This window comes from Malurus melanocephalus, unplaced genomic scaffold (genome assembly GCF_030028575.1).
Source record: "Malurus melanocephalus ecotype Western Australia unplaced genomic scaffold, MMel_1.1 scaffold_157, whole genome shotgun sequence".
Lineage (NCBI taxonomy): Eukaryota > Metazoa > Chordata > Aves > Passeriformes > Maluridae > Malurus > Malurus melanocephalus.
In genome coordinates, this window is record NW_026623389.1 from 1,174,963 (window position 1) to 1,189,038 (window position 14,076).

The window sequence follows — 14,076 nt, forward strand, 5'->3', positions numbered from 1 at the left end:
GCGCCAATCATGACTCCTCAAAAATTACATTCTACACCCGAGACAAATGTCAGATAATCCTGGTGAAGTGAATGACATGTAGTTGGTACTCATGATTTATTATCAGTATGTTTTGTGTGCAAAACAAAATGCAAGAGATTTTTTTTTAAAAAAGAACCGGCTGCTTCCAGTTTGTCGGTGTTCGGTGCTAGCTGTACTTGCTTCATGTTTAAATCCTCCCTGATGTGACAGATATTTTCTTGATGTGTTTGCTAAATGGGCTTGCACATGGCAAGATATTTATGCTCAGTACATGCTCAGTGGTGTTAGGTGATAGGGAAATGTGGTAAAACATTTAATTTATAAAAAGTAGTCTAAGTTGCCTCCAACACTTAGCAGTATTAAAACTCCTAGAGCAAAGAGCAAGGAAAAATTACTGAAGAACAAAGCATGTGGGTTCCCACAAGTGTCTACTTTAAAGGACTGAAATATGATTCAATAAAAATTTGGTAAAGGCTGCCTCATAGTTTCAGTCTGTTGGTGAATCCGTAGACATAAAGCATGATTATGATTAAAATCTGTGATTTTCTTTTGTGTCACAGTGTTGTGGGATTCTTGCCCTCTCCTTCCAGGAACAGTATTTGACAGTAAATTTTATATTTCAGTATTTGAACAGTAAATTGGACTGATGCAAAATTTCTTTGCAGTAACTAAAAAAAAAAGTGGTAAAATCTTTTCTGGGAGATCACAAAGACTGCATTTTTAAAAATAAATATCTAAAACAAAAGGCAGTGATGGCAATAGTAACTTGTCTGTTTTCATCAAAAGATAGGATTCCAGCTGGTGACTTTAAGGGAGATTTCTTGGTTTAAATGGAAGGAATCAAGCTGTTGACAAAATCCRTGCAGTCTTTGAGACCTGTTAGAGACAGGTTTCAGTACAAGGGGCCATAACCATCTGTAATTTATGAACAATTTAAATTGTTTCAGTAAATAGCAACATTATCTCATGCTAAAATTAAGCAAACCTGTTTCATCCCCTGTGCTTGGTTTTCAGCCCAACTGTTGACCAAGTTTCAGTTGGTTAAACCTGTGTGCATAGACTGAAAGGAGCAGGGCTGCCCGGGGATCACGAGGACTATTCTGGTCTGCAAAATCTTCTTCTGGATATACAAGGCAAAAAAAGACTGAGACTGGTGCTTAGACTGTGTTAGTTATAGAGTTGCTGTTAAAAACTAGTCTCTCCTCACCCTTAAAGGTAATTCCTGTGACACAAGAATTAATGCTAGACCTATATGCAATAAAATGTCCTGGATCGCAGAAAGTTCACATGGTAATGCTATTTTAAATTTCCAATTTATATTTGGACCAGAAATTACCATATTAAAGGGATATATTAAATGGGAATRATCTCTTCAGATACTTTGGGAGTGATGCTCTCAATGGAAGTGCCAGATATTCAAATAGCAATAAAATAAACCCCGCCAAACAAAAACCCTCATGCAACCAGGATTGCAGAATAGGGCATTGCAAAACTCTGCTGTCTCCTCCCAGCAAAGTGCCAGGRTTTCCCAGCTTGCCCATGCTTGCCAGGGCCCCACAAGGTGAGCAGTGGCCTTCCAGAGGCTGGAATAGCCTCAGTCCCTGCTCTCTGTGGGTGGGTGCAGGGCTGTMGCTGGGAGGGTGCAGGAGGAGAGCCCGGGCCCTGCTTTCAGTGACCTCCTGCACTCGAGTGCTCGTTCCAGTGGCTTACATTTGTTTCCTGTCCTTGTTTGTGTAGCAGCTATCACACCACTGGTGAGATTCCCCATTACAAAGATGTTGGCAACAAATCACCTGGATCAGATAGGTTTTGCTTGGGTTGGATCAGATGGGTAGCTTGGGTTTTGCTGTGCTGGACCTCTTTGTTTAAGAGCCTACCTCAACTGACAACTTGGTAGTTCTTTTCCCCCTGGCACAGCAGCCACATGGCAGCTGATTAAGGCCATTGCAGATGCTTTAGGCTTGAGATAGAAGAGAAGAACTCTGCAGTCTCTGGCAGAAGATTCACTGCTTCTACGAAGAAAAGCTACTGGCTTTTCTTTCTAAATATTGTACARTCTTCTTTATGGAAGTCTACTTGTACACCACCCACATGACCAGAAAAACTCTTTGTGTCACTCTGGCAGTAATTTAAAACATTGGCGTTTCAGTAGTTTATTTCCTAAAGGCAGAAATTTCTTTCTTTTATAGAAGTAAGAGTTTTCTGAGGGAAACTATTTACTTTTTCAAAGCCAATTGCAGAAGCATATTTTTGAGACAATAAGCTGACTTTCCTCTTTCTGTTGGAATGTATGAAATTATCAGGTAAAATGCAAACATTAAAGGACAATGTTTAGAGATAAACAAACTTCTCTGCACATTTCCAGCTGAGCAGAAGTACTAACAATGTGTTGAAACMCCACCTTTTCAATTTTGTTAAAATAAAACAAAGTTAAATTGTTAATTGAAGCTGAAAGTGAAATACAATTTCTACAGAATGAAATAACTTTAATTATTTCAATTACAAAAATTATTTTGTGCTGCATGATTGTATATGTGGTTCCCAATGGTGTCAATGAGAGAGGAGTGCTTAGATCTTGATTTAGTTTWTCCTTCTCTGCAATGTGTACTTTCAGCGAGAATATTTCTTTATGCAATTTGTGCTTCCTGCAATAACTTCCAGAACTTTTATCTCCTCAGAAGTCAGAAGTTGCACAGATCAGAGTGCAATATATAGCTGATGATTAAGCATGTCTATCCAAATGAATGGCACTTCTGCCTTCCCCTCCCTGGTGCTGGGTCACAAAGTTTCCCTTTAGTTCTAGCGTTAAACAACTGTTCATATCAAACAYTCTTTGCTTGTACATTGGAAAGCAGAAGTAGAAGTAACAAATACTTGTGCATAAATGTTTTTTAATGGCTGAACTAAAAAAAKACTTATTTCTCATACCATAGTATTCAGCTCAAGGATTTACTGCTCTTCTTCCCTGCATCTCTCAGGCTAAAAGAGCAAAAAMCAAAAAGACACAGAGCATAAGTGCCACAATGCCATTTAACCTCTGTATTTGGAAAGAAACAGGTTTGAGGGGGCGTCAGATTGCGTCTCTTTGATCTAATCAGTATTTGGATTAAAAATGAAAATGCATTGCTCAAACCAAAGCTTTTTGGTTGTTGAGCAAAGAGGCCTCTACTGACTTCTCTTCCCTTTTGAGGAACTGCAGAAAACAGTCATTATTCCAATCCTTCCTACCTCGTGCAAAGATATTACCAGACAAATGCTGTGGCACTATAACAGCAGTGTCATTTGCAATGGTCTCCAGAAAAAAATGCACATCCTGCTCTTATCTTCTTCACTCTGGGAAGTCTCTGTTACTGCAACAGGAAGCAGACCCCACAACAGCCCTTAGACACACTGTTAGCTGGGATCATGCTAAGCTTTACTGAACAGAATACTTACACCTGAAAAAWATGAGATGCTTTGAAAGAACATTGCTATTGTAAACATTCTGTAAAGCGCAGAAAGAGCTTTTGCCATCCTGGTTTATGGCACTCTGGTTAATGCTTCTCCAAGTAGTGGCCACTCTCTCATGAAGCTYTTCCACTTGAATGGTTCCCAGAGATGATCAAATGACACCTGTAGTTAGCTCTTTTTGGGCAGACAACTTTATAAAGCTGAAACTAAGGATATGGCAATAGAAAATCTGTGGACAGGCACCATCAGGATGAATTTAACATGATTACTTGGTCAACTGGCATTAATCAATGGGAATAATAGATAAAATCTTGATTCTGCAAACCCCTCTATCTGGTAGAAGCTTTATGCCAGCTAATTTTATCCCAGGGACCTACATTGCTGTTACATCCTACATCTGAAGAAACTGAAGGGGCTTTATCACCAGGCTGTGCTTATGAGTAAATGCCAAATCTGAAGGGGCAATGCCTGCCTGGGCCATTGTATGGACATAAYATCAAGGATGGCTCCTGAATGGATTTCCAGGGAAAAACAGGCTGTAGTACCAAAAAATTTGTAGGGTGTGCCTATTGACCCATTCCATATATTCCTATATTTTCATCTGCACAATAGTTTTACTTAAAACTTCTTGTCAATCAGCATGGAAATGCAAAGCTTAGCTCTGCCTCAGCAGACAGGTGGGAATCTCTTAACAAAGGGGAYACTGTTTGAAATTGTGTAATGCTGTAAGTGTAGTCATTATCATATCACAGCGGCTGCAAAACCAGTATCATGGGGAGAGCATGAGATGATCAAGCACATCTCTCCAAATCAGCACCACCAACCCCAGAGATCTCTGTTGGGTGGATTTGGTACAGTAGTGGGCATGGGGGAACCCCAATGCCCTTGGCTGAGAGAAGACTGAAAGGCAGGAAAAGGGCTCTGGACACCTGGTATCAGGACAACCCTRAGAAAAAATTCCATGGAAAGGAGCACTGTCACAGAAACAAACAGTGAGAGTGGTGGGAGAAGGGAGTGGGACAGCAGTAAGATGGGCTGATGACCAGATGTCTGGACTTTGGAAGCACTGCCTGTTTCAGAGGTGCATGCATCACCCTATAGCAGAAAGGTGTATTTGGCTGGGAATTTAGGAGTAGAACGTCCAGGAGAAGTATAAAGGGCCTAAACAAGCCTGTCTTCTTTACAACAGGCAAAAGCTCCTCTTTTTCACAATCTGGAGATAAGGGAAATGGTCAGTACGTCCAGTGGAAATCTATTTTGACAGGATCAATAGGCTRCAGTCCTTTTCCTCCAATCCCTGATGGGGTTTCACCCTGGACTAAATCAACAAAGACCCTTCTGATGCATTTTGTGCTGAGCAGTTGCTCCAATAAGTCTGAAGATATTTTCTTTCTTATCAGCCAGGGTGAGAACTCCCACTGTGATTCCCACCAGAATTACAGATAGGCCACATTAGAACTAGAGTCATGCACAGCTGTTGACTATGGTGCTATATACTAAGTTTTTCACTCTAGTAGTACTCTATTTTGTGCTGCAGAATATTTTTATGTAAATGGGCAGTTAGTGTTAGTGTTGGATACAAATGTAATGGCTCTCACTAAGTGGAATAATGTACATGTGTGCAACTGAACATTTTTCAAAGTGACTGCTTTCTGCRCAGGCATAAAGGATATATTTCAATGAAGAATGTGTTTCTTTTTTGTTGTTTTGTAAAATGGCAAATGGAAAGGTGAGCAGCCCTCTGTAAAGAGAAACGGGATACAGAGAGAGATTTCTTTTAAACTTCATGATGACACATCTTCCCAACAGAAGAAAAGAGGGAAGGCATGGAAATTAAATCCAGTTAAGGCATTTCAATTTATGTTCATTCAACACTGTAGACTCTGCTCTGCTCGTCATTTGCATTTAAACAAGGAAGTTTCAATRAAGAAATTGTTGAATTACTTGGGAGTGTCTTTAGGGCAGCATGAAAACTCTTCCATTCATTAACCACAGTGGTAGGGAGTTTACTGAGACCTCTGGCTACATTTTGGGAGATGCAGGTAGGACCCAGCCCAGACAGCACATGTGTAGTTTTAGACATAGACAATTGTGTTACGTGATGAGAATTTAAACTGTTTTGACTTGCTTAGGCACTTTGCTGTATCAAGAATCTGATTAGAGCTTTGTTTTGTGGAAAACTAAAGAATTAGGTTAAAAACAGGTCAAGAAGGAATTATCTCAAAAACACAATAATAATTCTTAATCAAATTTTAGAATTTCTGATGGACAATGGCAAAACTGATAAACTCATGCTTTCATGAATTCTTCCCTTTCTTTCGTTATGGAGATGAGCAGCCTTCTGAAACTCCTACTTGATGAAGTGAAGGGCCTCTGCTAGCACCCCATAATAGRACTCCATGATGCAGATCTCCATTARTCCTGGGYATGTAGGACTCYCCAGYGACCTTGCTGGACTTTGTGTCCAGAGTCCATGACTGCTCTCCTTGGCAAGTTATTAACTGGCACTTAATTTTATAATGGTGCTGAACTTTGAGACATGATTGTTTTGTTCTTGAATATACCATAAAGGTATATTAAAAAAAAAAAAAAAAAGGAAAAAAGGGTTTTTTTCAAGAAGTCAAATTTTTACCTTTTTTTGAGGAAGTCAGTTTTTTGAATAGAGTTGTGCCAACATGCCAGGCTGTGGGAGATAGGATCTCCCAAGTGTCTTTTTTTTTTTTCTGCTTGTCCAATCCAGTTCCAGGGAGTTTGCTGTTTTGTTTAAACTCAGGTTTTCCAGAGCTGTAATTATGCAAATTACTTAATGCTATGTTTCTGTGAGTGAACTGCAAGCAATTTAAAAAAAAAGATTATTCCATCTCGTAGATTAGTTTCTGTGTCAAGACAGCAGGCACTGAAAACATCTCTGGTTTGTGTCTTTCAAGCTGCTAGCATGCAAGATCTGCTAGTTTGTGTAGGGAGGGCATATTCCAGGAGCTGACAAACAGATGTGCAAGCAAGTCCTCCTCTTTAATCCCTCTGATCACCTTGACTCTGGAAGGCAGTTAACATTCAATACTCCTGTATCTGCACGTGCAGTTTTGGTATTAGGGATGATGGCAATTYCTGGCAGAAAAGCCACTGCACATAGCTCAGCAACTGGCATTTGGCCGTTCCAGATCTAACTTTCATCTGAYCAAAAAATTTAAAAATTATACTTTTTTTTTAATTAAGCAACTTAAAAAGTGTTAAATATTTTGCTTTTTGAGACCTCAGATTAGCATATTACATTTTTAAAACTATTACATGTTTTCTTACTTRCAATAGAGTTTCCTCTTTGCTTATAAAAATGTTTGGGGGTTGCAGTTTTTAGTCATACAGTTAATTTATAGCATCTGTAAGTCTCCTGTCAGCTCTATCAGTAAGAAATTAATAGGGTCAAATATTTGAGTTTTGCTGGGATTTTTTTGAAAATTAATGTGGAATTGAGTTAAGAGGCCGGGAGGTGGTTTTTTGTGACAAACATCATCAGAGTAAATGTACCCATCTGGATCACCTCTTTAAGTCAGCTTTCAAATAAGATTTATTTCTGATTCCTGAACACATTCTATTTCTCATTTACTTCTCTGGATGCTCACATGAAAAAGAACAGACACAAATACCAGGAAAATGGGACCCCTTCCCCAGMCATTAAAGCAGGGAAAATTCACAGGAAAGGGCAGGAGAGCTGCAGCTCACATCACAGTTCCAGCTGTCTGGAGGGCATGTGCATGGTGACCCCATAACCTGATCCATGACCAGATAGGTCCAGAGGAAGACAGCAGTTGTGCCTTGCTGAGGAGGACACAGTGCACAACCATGATGAATGTTGAGTGGGCAGCTACTGAAGGGGGAAGTATTCAACCCTTTGCAGTTTCTCAGATTATCACACAGCAGTTAAAATAGTCCCCACCGTGTAAAAACCTGTCATCAGATAACAGGACACTCTGACTCATTAAATGGACCCTTGCCAAAATCGTTTCTGGTGTGTTCCAGTTTCTTGCTTGGGTCATGATGTTAAATCATTACTTGCACTCARGTTCTATGAGCCAGCTACTCACTGGTTGAATAGACCCATAAACACAGCTGTGCTGGCGGCTACCTTTCAAAAGGTTTTCTCCAAGCATTGGGCTTGACTTTTAAAAATAGCCTGTTCCTTTTGCACACCTCTCATCTGCAAAGCATAACCCCCTTGCTGAAATCTGGTTTTSAAATACGACTTTGCCATTCACCTGTTAGCCATGGGGTGCATTCTGTGCAAGCTGGGTGTAATGGCACAGTATTTCATTCCTGCTGTTTGGTCATTTAAGGCTCTCAGCAGCAGGCTGTGCCAGGAYGTGGCTCTGTCTCCTCTGCTTGCCTGTCTCTTCACAGAGAACTGTGAAGAGAATATTTCCTTTCCATTTGTGTAGGGTTTTTTTTTTAATCACTTGCACTGCAAATGCCTACAAGAGTGGGGCAGGCACAAGATGTGCTTATAGTGTTTGCACCTCAAAGTGGTCTAATGCTAAATGCAAGTTTTTGCACATTTATAAATGAATTAACCTTTTAGTTATAGACCCACATTTCATACAACTACTCTACTTCTGAAAAATCAGAAAGAAAATAAGTTTTGCCTCACCTGAKCCCAGGGCAGATTTTTCCTGGCAGGTTTTAGTGGAGTCACAGAAGGTCATTTGGAGGTATGACACCAAACATGTGCAGCTTGCACTTCAGATTTTCAACCGTGTTTTGTCTACTAGGCATTGTTTTTGTTCAGAGTAACTTTTGTAACCAGCAGTTTCCACTTATATTTACTAACTATGCTGTATTGCTTAAGGAAAATMAAAGAAGGTAGCRGGCAGTTTATTAATTTAAATTAATATCAATCTAATACTTCTATGAGAAGCTGGGGGTGGTCTGCTAACCTCTCTGGAGCAGACCGGCTCATCCATTTAACATATCCCATGCCTTCTCTAGTACCTATGATGACCCTCCTAGTTCTAAGGCATAATTACAATTTTTCATATGCTTTTTGTTTGCTGTCAGCTTCTGAAGTACAGCAGAGGGGTGTGATAAAACTGAAGGTGGGCATTTGACCACAGCACAGGGTCACACAGGGTCACCTGGGAGTGCAACAATACTCTTCAAAGATTCTGCTGCATCAGCCCAGGCAGGCCCACAACTAATCCTGCACTAGCTAATCCATTTGATCTGTCCCTGTAGACACATTTGGACTTCGGTCAGAAGAATAAGTTGATTCTCTCTAAAAGAGGACCCAAAAACGGTGCAGACGCTCAGCAGAGCAGGACAGAGAATGACCTGGAGAGCAGAGCTATCACATGGTGCTGATGTGCAGAGGGCATGGGGCTGCCCTGAGCTGCTCCAGGAATCAGTGAGCTGAGAGTTCATCGCCTGGGAATGGACAGGACACATGTACCATCCCCTGCTGTTTACGGGTCAAAGGGAGGGGCAGCTCAGGCAGTGGGACAGTCCTTCCTCCACCAGGAATCTGCTCCTAGGAGTAAAAGTGATCCTGCTTCAAGAAGGGAGTTTCTGCAGCTCCTCCTCAGGAGTCAAGACCTAAGTATGGGTTATGTGCTTATGTTAAGGCCTCTTGAGAATTTTTTTAAGTAAAACAGAATTTTTTAAGTTTTTTTTAAGTAAAACAGAATTTTGGTGACTTTTAGATCATTTCTAATTAGCATTTCTAATACATGATTAGAACCAAAAATGTCCTTTTAAGAGCTCCGTTTCAACTGAGCTTTCATGTCCAGAATGTAATTTATGGGCCAAACCAAGAGAAAGAATTGTTCCAAAGCAGGGCAGTGAATCTCTCTGAGTTGTGAGACCCCAGCAGTAGCCTCTACCCCAGCTACAAAAGGTGGGGCTCCTATGTACCCCTCTGCATTGAAACGCAACACATTTTTTTTCCCCAAGCCTCATCTCCAGTTGTTGGTTCCTCTTTCTGAGCTAAGAACTGACACAGAGTTTCATAAAACATTGTGCTCCCAGCTTGACAGGCACTTAGAGAAGCTCCTAACAGGTAGTGATAGATTCSCTTTGCTCCTATTATAAATTTGCCCTGCTTTCACGCTGTTCCGTATTTTCTTTGATAATCCCAGTCTAAATGTATAATTATATTCATTCTGGCTGTGCAGCTGAGGAAGCATTGACTTCCCTGTTCTGATGAGAAACAAGAGCATTGTTTGATATTAAACAGTAYGTTGTTTTGGTGCTTTYGCTGCTTTTGAGTGTAAGGACAKCAGAAACAAAGCTCTCTAATGGGAYAATAAATAAACTGTGTTTTTCCTTTGCTCAAATAAAGGCACAGTAGCATGCAGTACATTAGCTGCCAGGGATTTCCAAACCAAAAGGCAGACAAGCAGTGGGATTGTTCCCTTATACATCCTTATCAGAAGATATCATCTATTCCAAATTTCTATTTGTCCCAGGTTTCTTTCTTATTTCATTACAAGGTCAGCTCTTCCTGAATATGTTTCTTGTGCTACTTTTGCTTTAAAATTAGGAACTGTTTTAAAGAGCAACTGAAAGATGGAAAAAGATACGTGAAAATCAACTTCTCCTTCAAGCTATTCCTTCTGTGTATTGTCTTTCTACAGAACGTGTTAAGGAAGGAAAGATGTTGTCTCTGGAGACAAAGCTTCTACAAATGAACTGATAATAAAAAAACCAGCAGCCAGGATTTTCCATTATATATCCTTCTACTTCAAGCTGTCAAAATTTTTTCCTCTCGGTGCTGTAGGCCACACTTTTAGATATTTTCATTATATCCTTTATGACATTCCAGTAACTTTACATTAGTATCTGCAGTGTACTTAAGAAAGCCTATATTTAGTGTTTTCAGAGACAGAAGGACCATTTTAAGCTAATTAAAAAATGTTATATGCTTAATGAAATAAAGTGCAGCACAGTTTTGAAAATGGATTTTTACTCAGGATTAGAATGTAGCTGCATACTTTTTTATATAAGGTTTCTGTGACCTGGGCAACATAGCAATTAAAGCTTGTGTTTGAAAGAGAGAAGTGTTTTTTAATATGTTGTTGCTTTAAGACATAAGTATTTAAAGTGGGACCTCCCCAGTCCGGTATCTAGGCACCCATACAGTGTTCAAAGGCTCCTGAGAATGCTTAGTTCCTACTTATCTCAGTGTGAATTTGACAGACAAGGACTAGAGGATTTAAAATCATTAGAGCAGGCTGATCTATGACCAGCACAACTTATTAAGTCTGCTTCTCTACAATATAACTGTAGGAATGCAGAGCAATTCCAATTTTAGTCCATGTTGCCAGCARTGCCCATCCTCCCCAGCTCTGCCCTTCTCCTGTGCTCCTCTCTGTCCCCAGGCTGTGTGGCTGTTGGTGGCCACAGGTGACCTGCCCTGMGTGTCATACAGCTCTGCTGGCCATTGCTCCTCAGTGTGGGGCAAAACCTCAGCTCTGACTGCTCCTCCCTCAGCTCCATAGCAATGCAATCTCCCGGAGTCAGTCCTGGCTATCTCGAGGCTGCATGAACCCTGATATCCCTCTCCACCCCTGAGCAGTTTGACTGCACCTGGCCCATGGATCCACAAGTGGGAATGTGGAGATGAAAGAGTGGCAGACACGTTATGAGTTTGTAGGCCCTGCAGGGGCAGGGTGTGGGACCAATTTTAGGAAACCAGGATGGGAACGCCACACATTCAGCAAAACCAGGAAGAGCACGCAAGTGTTAGGATGTGCAAACAGGGAAATTAACTCAGGCAAAGACAATGAGTCYATTATTGCCTGTTTGCTCAGTTACAGCAGCAAATGTTTGTCTTCTGTGCCAAAATGCACTCTCTCCTCTTCCAAATTTTACAGTAGTTTCTACRTGTGAGCTTCCAGTGCCACAGCAGCTTTAGTGCTGGAGCACCTGCCATAAGCCAGAGTGGCTTTAGTCATTTAACCATGAGCTACAGCCRGACTTTGTTCCCTTTGACGTGCTAACCTTTGGCCAGCTGAAATAGGAGAGAAACTGGCTGCTCTTGGCGAAACACGGTCACAGTGTACCCAGGGAGGAACCTTTTGTAAAGTGCCCTTTAATCTGCTCCAGTCATCGTTAGGGGTTGTAATGATTTAGGTTCTGCTGATAATTCCAGTAAAAGAGCATCTGAAAACACGAGGTCTGTTCTGCTGCTTCTCCGTGAGCTCCCAAGTCCCTGGCTGAGGGGTCACAGCGGTGGACAGCCAGCTGCTGGGGACACGACAGTGACAGAAGCACCAGGGTTGTGACGGATTTGCAGGGCACAAGCCTCCTTCTGCCAGCCAGCTGAGGAACGACCTGTAGGTCAGTAATCATACCCATGGCAATATTGTGCTCATGGTCATATTTCCTATGGTATTTAGGAGGGGTTCGGGCAGTGTCAAAGGGAGCCTGGACAGTGAGAGCCCTGTTTCAGTCTCTTGGGATGCCCTAAAATGCAGTGCAAGTGTTCACTGAGGAGGTGGTTATGGAAAACCTTGTTTCAGAAATCTGTGTTCTTAGTCACTGGGTGCAGGAGAGCATCTTATGCTTCAGGTAGGAAAGCTGGTCCTGTTGTGAAGCTGGACTGGGCACAGCTGAGAATCCCTGCTGGAAATGGRCAGTCATTGTGGAGGCTCCTGCTCCTCCAGGGGATCAGTGTCCTCCTGTGCCATAGGGGTGCATGCAGAATGTACAGCAACCCTCTGCTGTGCTCCCCAATTGCTCTTTTAATGTTATGTTTCATCTTCTGTGGGGATCAGTAACAGACCAAAAGTAACMTTTTCAAGTGTATTAAATGGTATTTTCTGGAGTAAATGCACAAAGTATTATGGYTTTTCCTCTCTGAAAAGACAAAGCTCAGTGACTGAAATTACTTTCAGAAATTACTTTCCTTTGTTGGCATCATCAAGGCAATTTTAATCCACTTAGATTTCATTTCTAGCAATCATTTCCCAAAAGAAATKAGATTTTTTTCAAAGGAAAGCAGTCTAAAGCCTCAGGATAATCTTACTRCTCTTCATCGGTCTTCTGGTACATCTTCAGAAAATAATTTTGCTTCACTTTTCAAAAGGCCAGAGATTAGAACGAGGCAAACCTCACCTGATAGTTTTATTTGTGTTTTCTCGAATGTGCTTTCTTGTACATACCACCAGTTTCATACCATGAAACATATGAGAAGTCAGATTAAAGCCCCCATGTAACATAGTTCATGGCAAGCATGGTGATGTAGCACCAAGAATGTATTGGCTGCATTCAAATAAACTTAAACTCCAACAAGATTTCAACCATCTCTTCACATACACCTCTAAATATGTGCAGACCAAATACTTTCTTCTACAGATAGAAAGTTCAGACCTCAGAGGTGATGTGAAAGTCCAAGAATCTGGACAAATGACAACCTTGTTGCCACATTAATCTATGTATTAAACTGCAATATATTCCAGGTTCATATTCAGTGATTCTGTGCTAATCTCTTGGAATACTCACCAGTAATGCAGCAGGAAGGGCAATGTCCTCATGCACAGGTCTCAGTAGTTTCCTGAAGACAGCACACAGCCCTAGAAAGGCCACATTTCAACCATTTTATTTTAAAACACATTTTAGCTTGCATGGAGACTGTTGCAGCTCTTTCTCTGGATATTTGGTTTTAGGGTTTACTTTGAAGATGTAACCTATATATTTTCTCACCAATTAAATGCACTTCCTTTAGGTGTGAGTTTACCTTGCTTGTTTGTAGGAAGGGCAAAGTCACCGACCTTTTAAAGTTCCTGAGATTTTAATTTATTTTTTTTTTTTGGCTCCTTCCAAAGAAAGGGAGTATCTGTGCATGGTTATGGTCATTTGGCACTCATTTAACACACTGAAAAGCTGCAATTTCATGTTTAATTGCAGATGCCTCCCCACAAACAGCTGGTATCTCAGGTGCATGGTGAGAATTATTTGTGCCCCAGAGCTGAGGACAGTAATTCCATGGATTGCATCTCTCCTAACAAATAAAATGTGCTGGGATGTGTTCCCTGAACCCAAAAGCAGCAAAGCAGACAAACTTTTAGATTAAGTGTTTTCCTTCCCCCCCAAAACAAGGTGGCCTTGACCACAGTGCCTGGCTTAGGTATTCCAAGGGTCTACACACATCCACCTGCAGAAGAGAAGAAATCTGAGAGATAAATAGAGCAGAGCTGAGAGTGCAGATACTGCTCAGAACTCATTTTGCCTGCAGCCCCTCCTTTAGTTGAAGAAAATGTACCTTCCTGTCTCAGGACATTTTCATGCAGCTTCCAAGTCTGCACTTATGGATTTGGTTATGCCAGTTTGGAAATGGCCTCTGGAAAAGACAAACATTCCCTTAGAGATAGGAAGTGCAGGGCTTAGGTGCTCCCTGAATGAGACRTATCTCCTGCTCAGGTGTTGTCAATGGCTCAAGAGCGGCAGATCCTAGGTCATTGTAGAGACATTTTTTTAAACCAAGAAAGAGAGTAATTTAACTAATAGATTTAATAATTACAGCCGTTCAGAATATTCTTCGCATGCCTAAATATTTCAGCTATTATGGTCCTTGAAATCACAGACACTTTGCCTGGTTTATCTAGTCAAATATCT

The 14,076-nt window shown here is 41.0% G+C and overlaps 1 protein-coding gene across 6 annotated transcripts in view; it reads left to right on the top strand.

Annotated features, from left to right (window-relative positions):
- Positions 1 to 14,076, top strand: part of RBM47 (RNA binding motif protein 47) — a 77,689-nt gene that overhangs the window by 35,739 nt on the left and 27,874 nt on the right. Inside the window, exon 1 of one of the 6 annotated variants that reach the window (XM_057371781.1) lies at positions 11,511 to 11,799. The exons of the other annotated variants lie outside the window; for them this stretch is intronic. The gene's annotated coding sequence lies outside the window, so the exon portion shown is untranslated. Of the gene's footprint in view, positions 1 to 11,510; positions 11,800 to 14,076 lie in introns of those variants that run through there. 6 annotated transcript variants of the gene reach the window in all.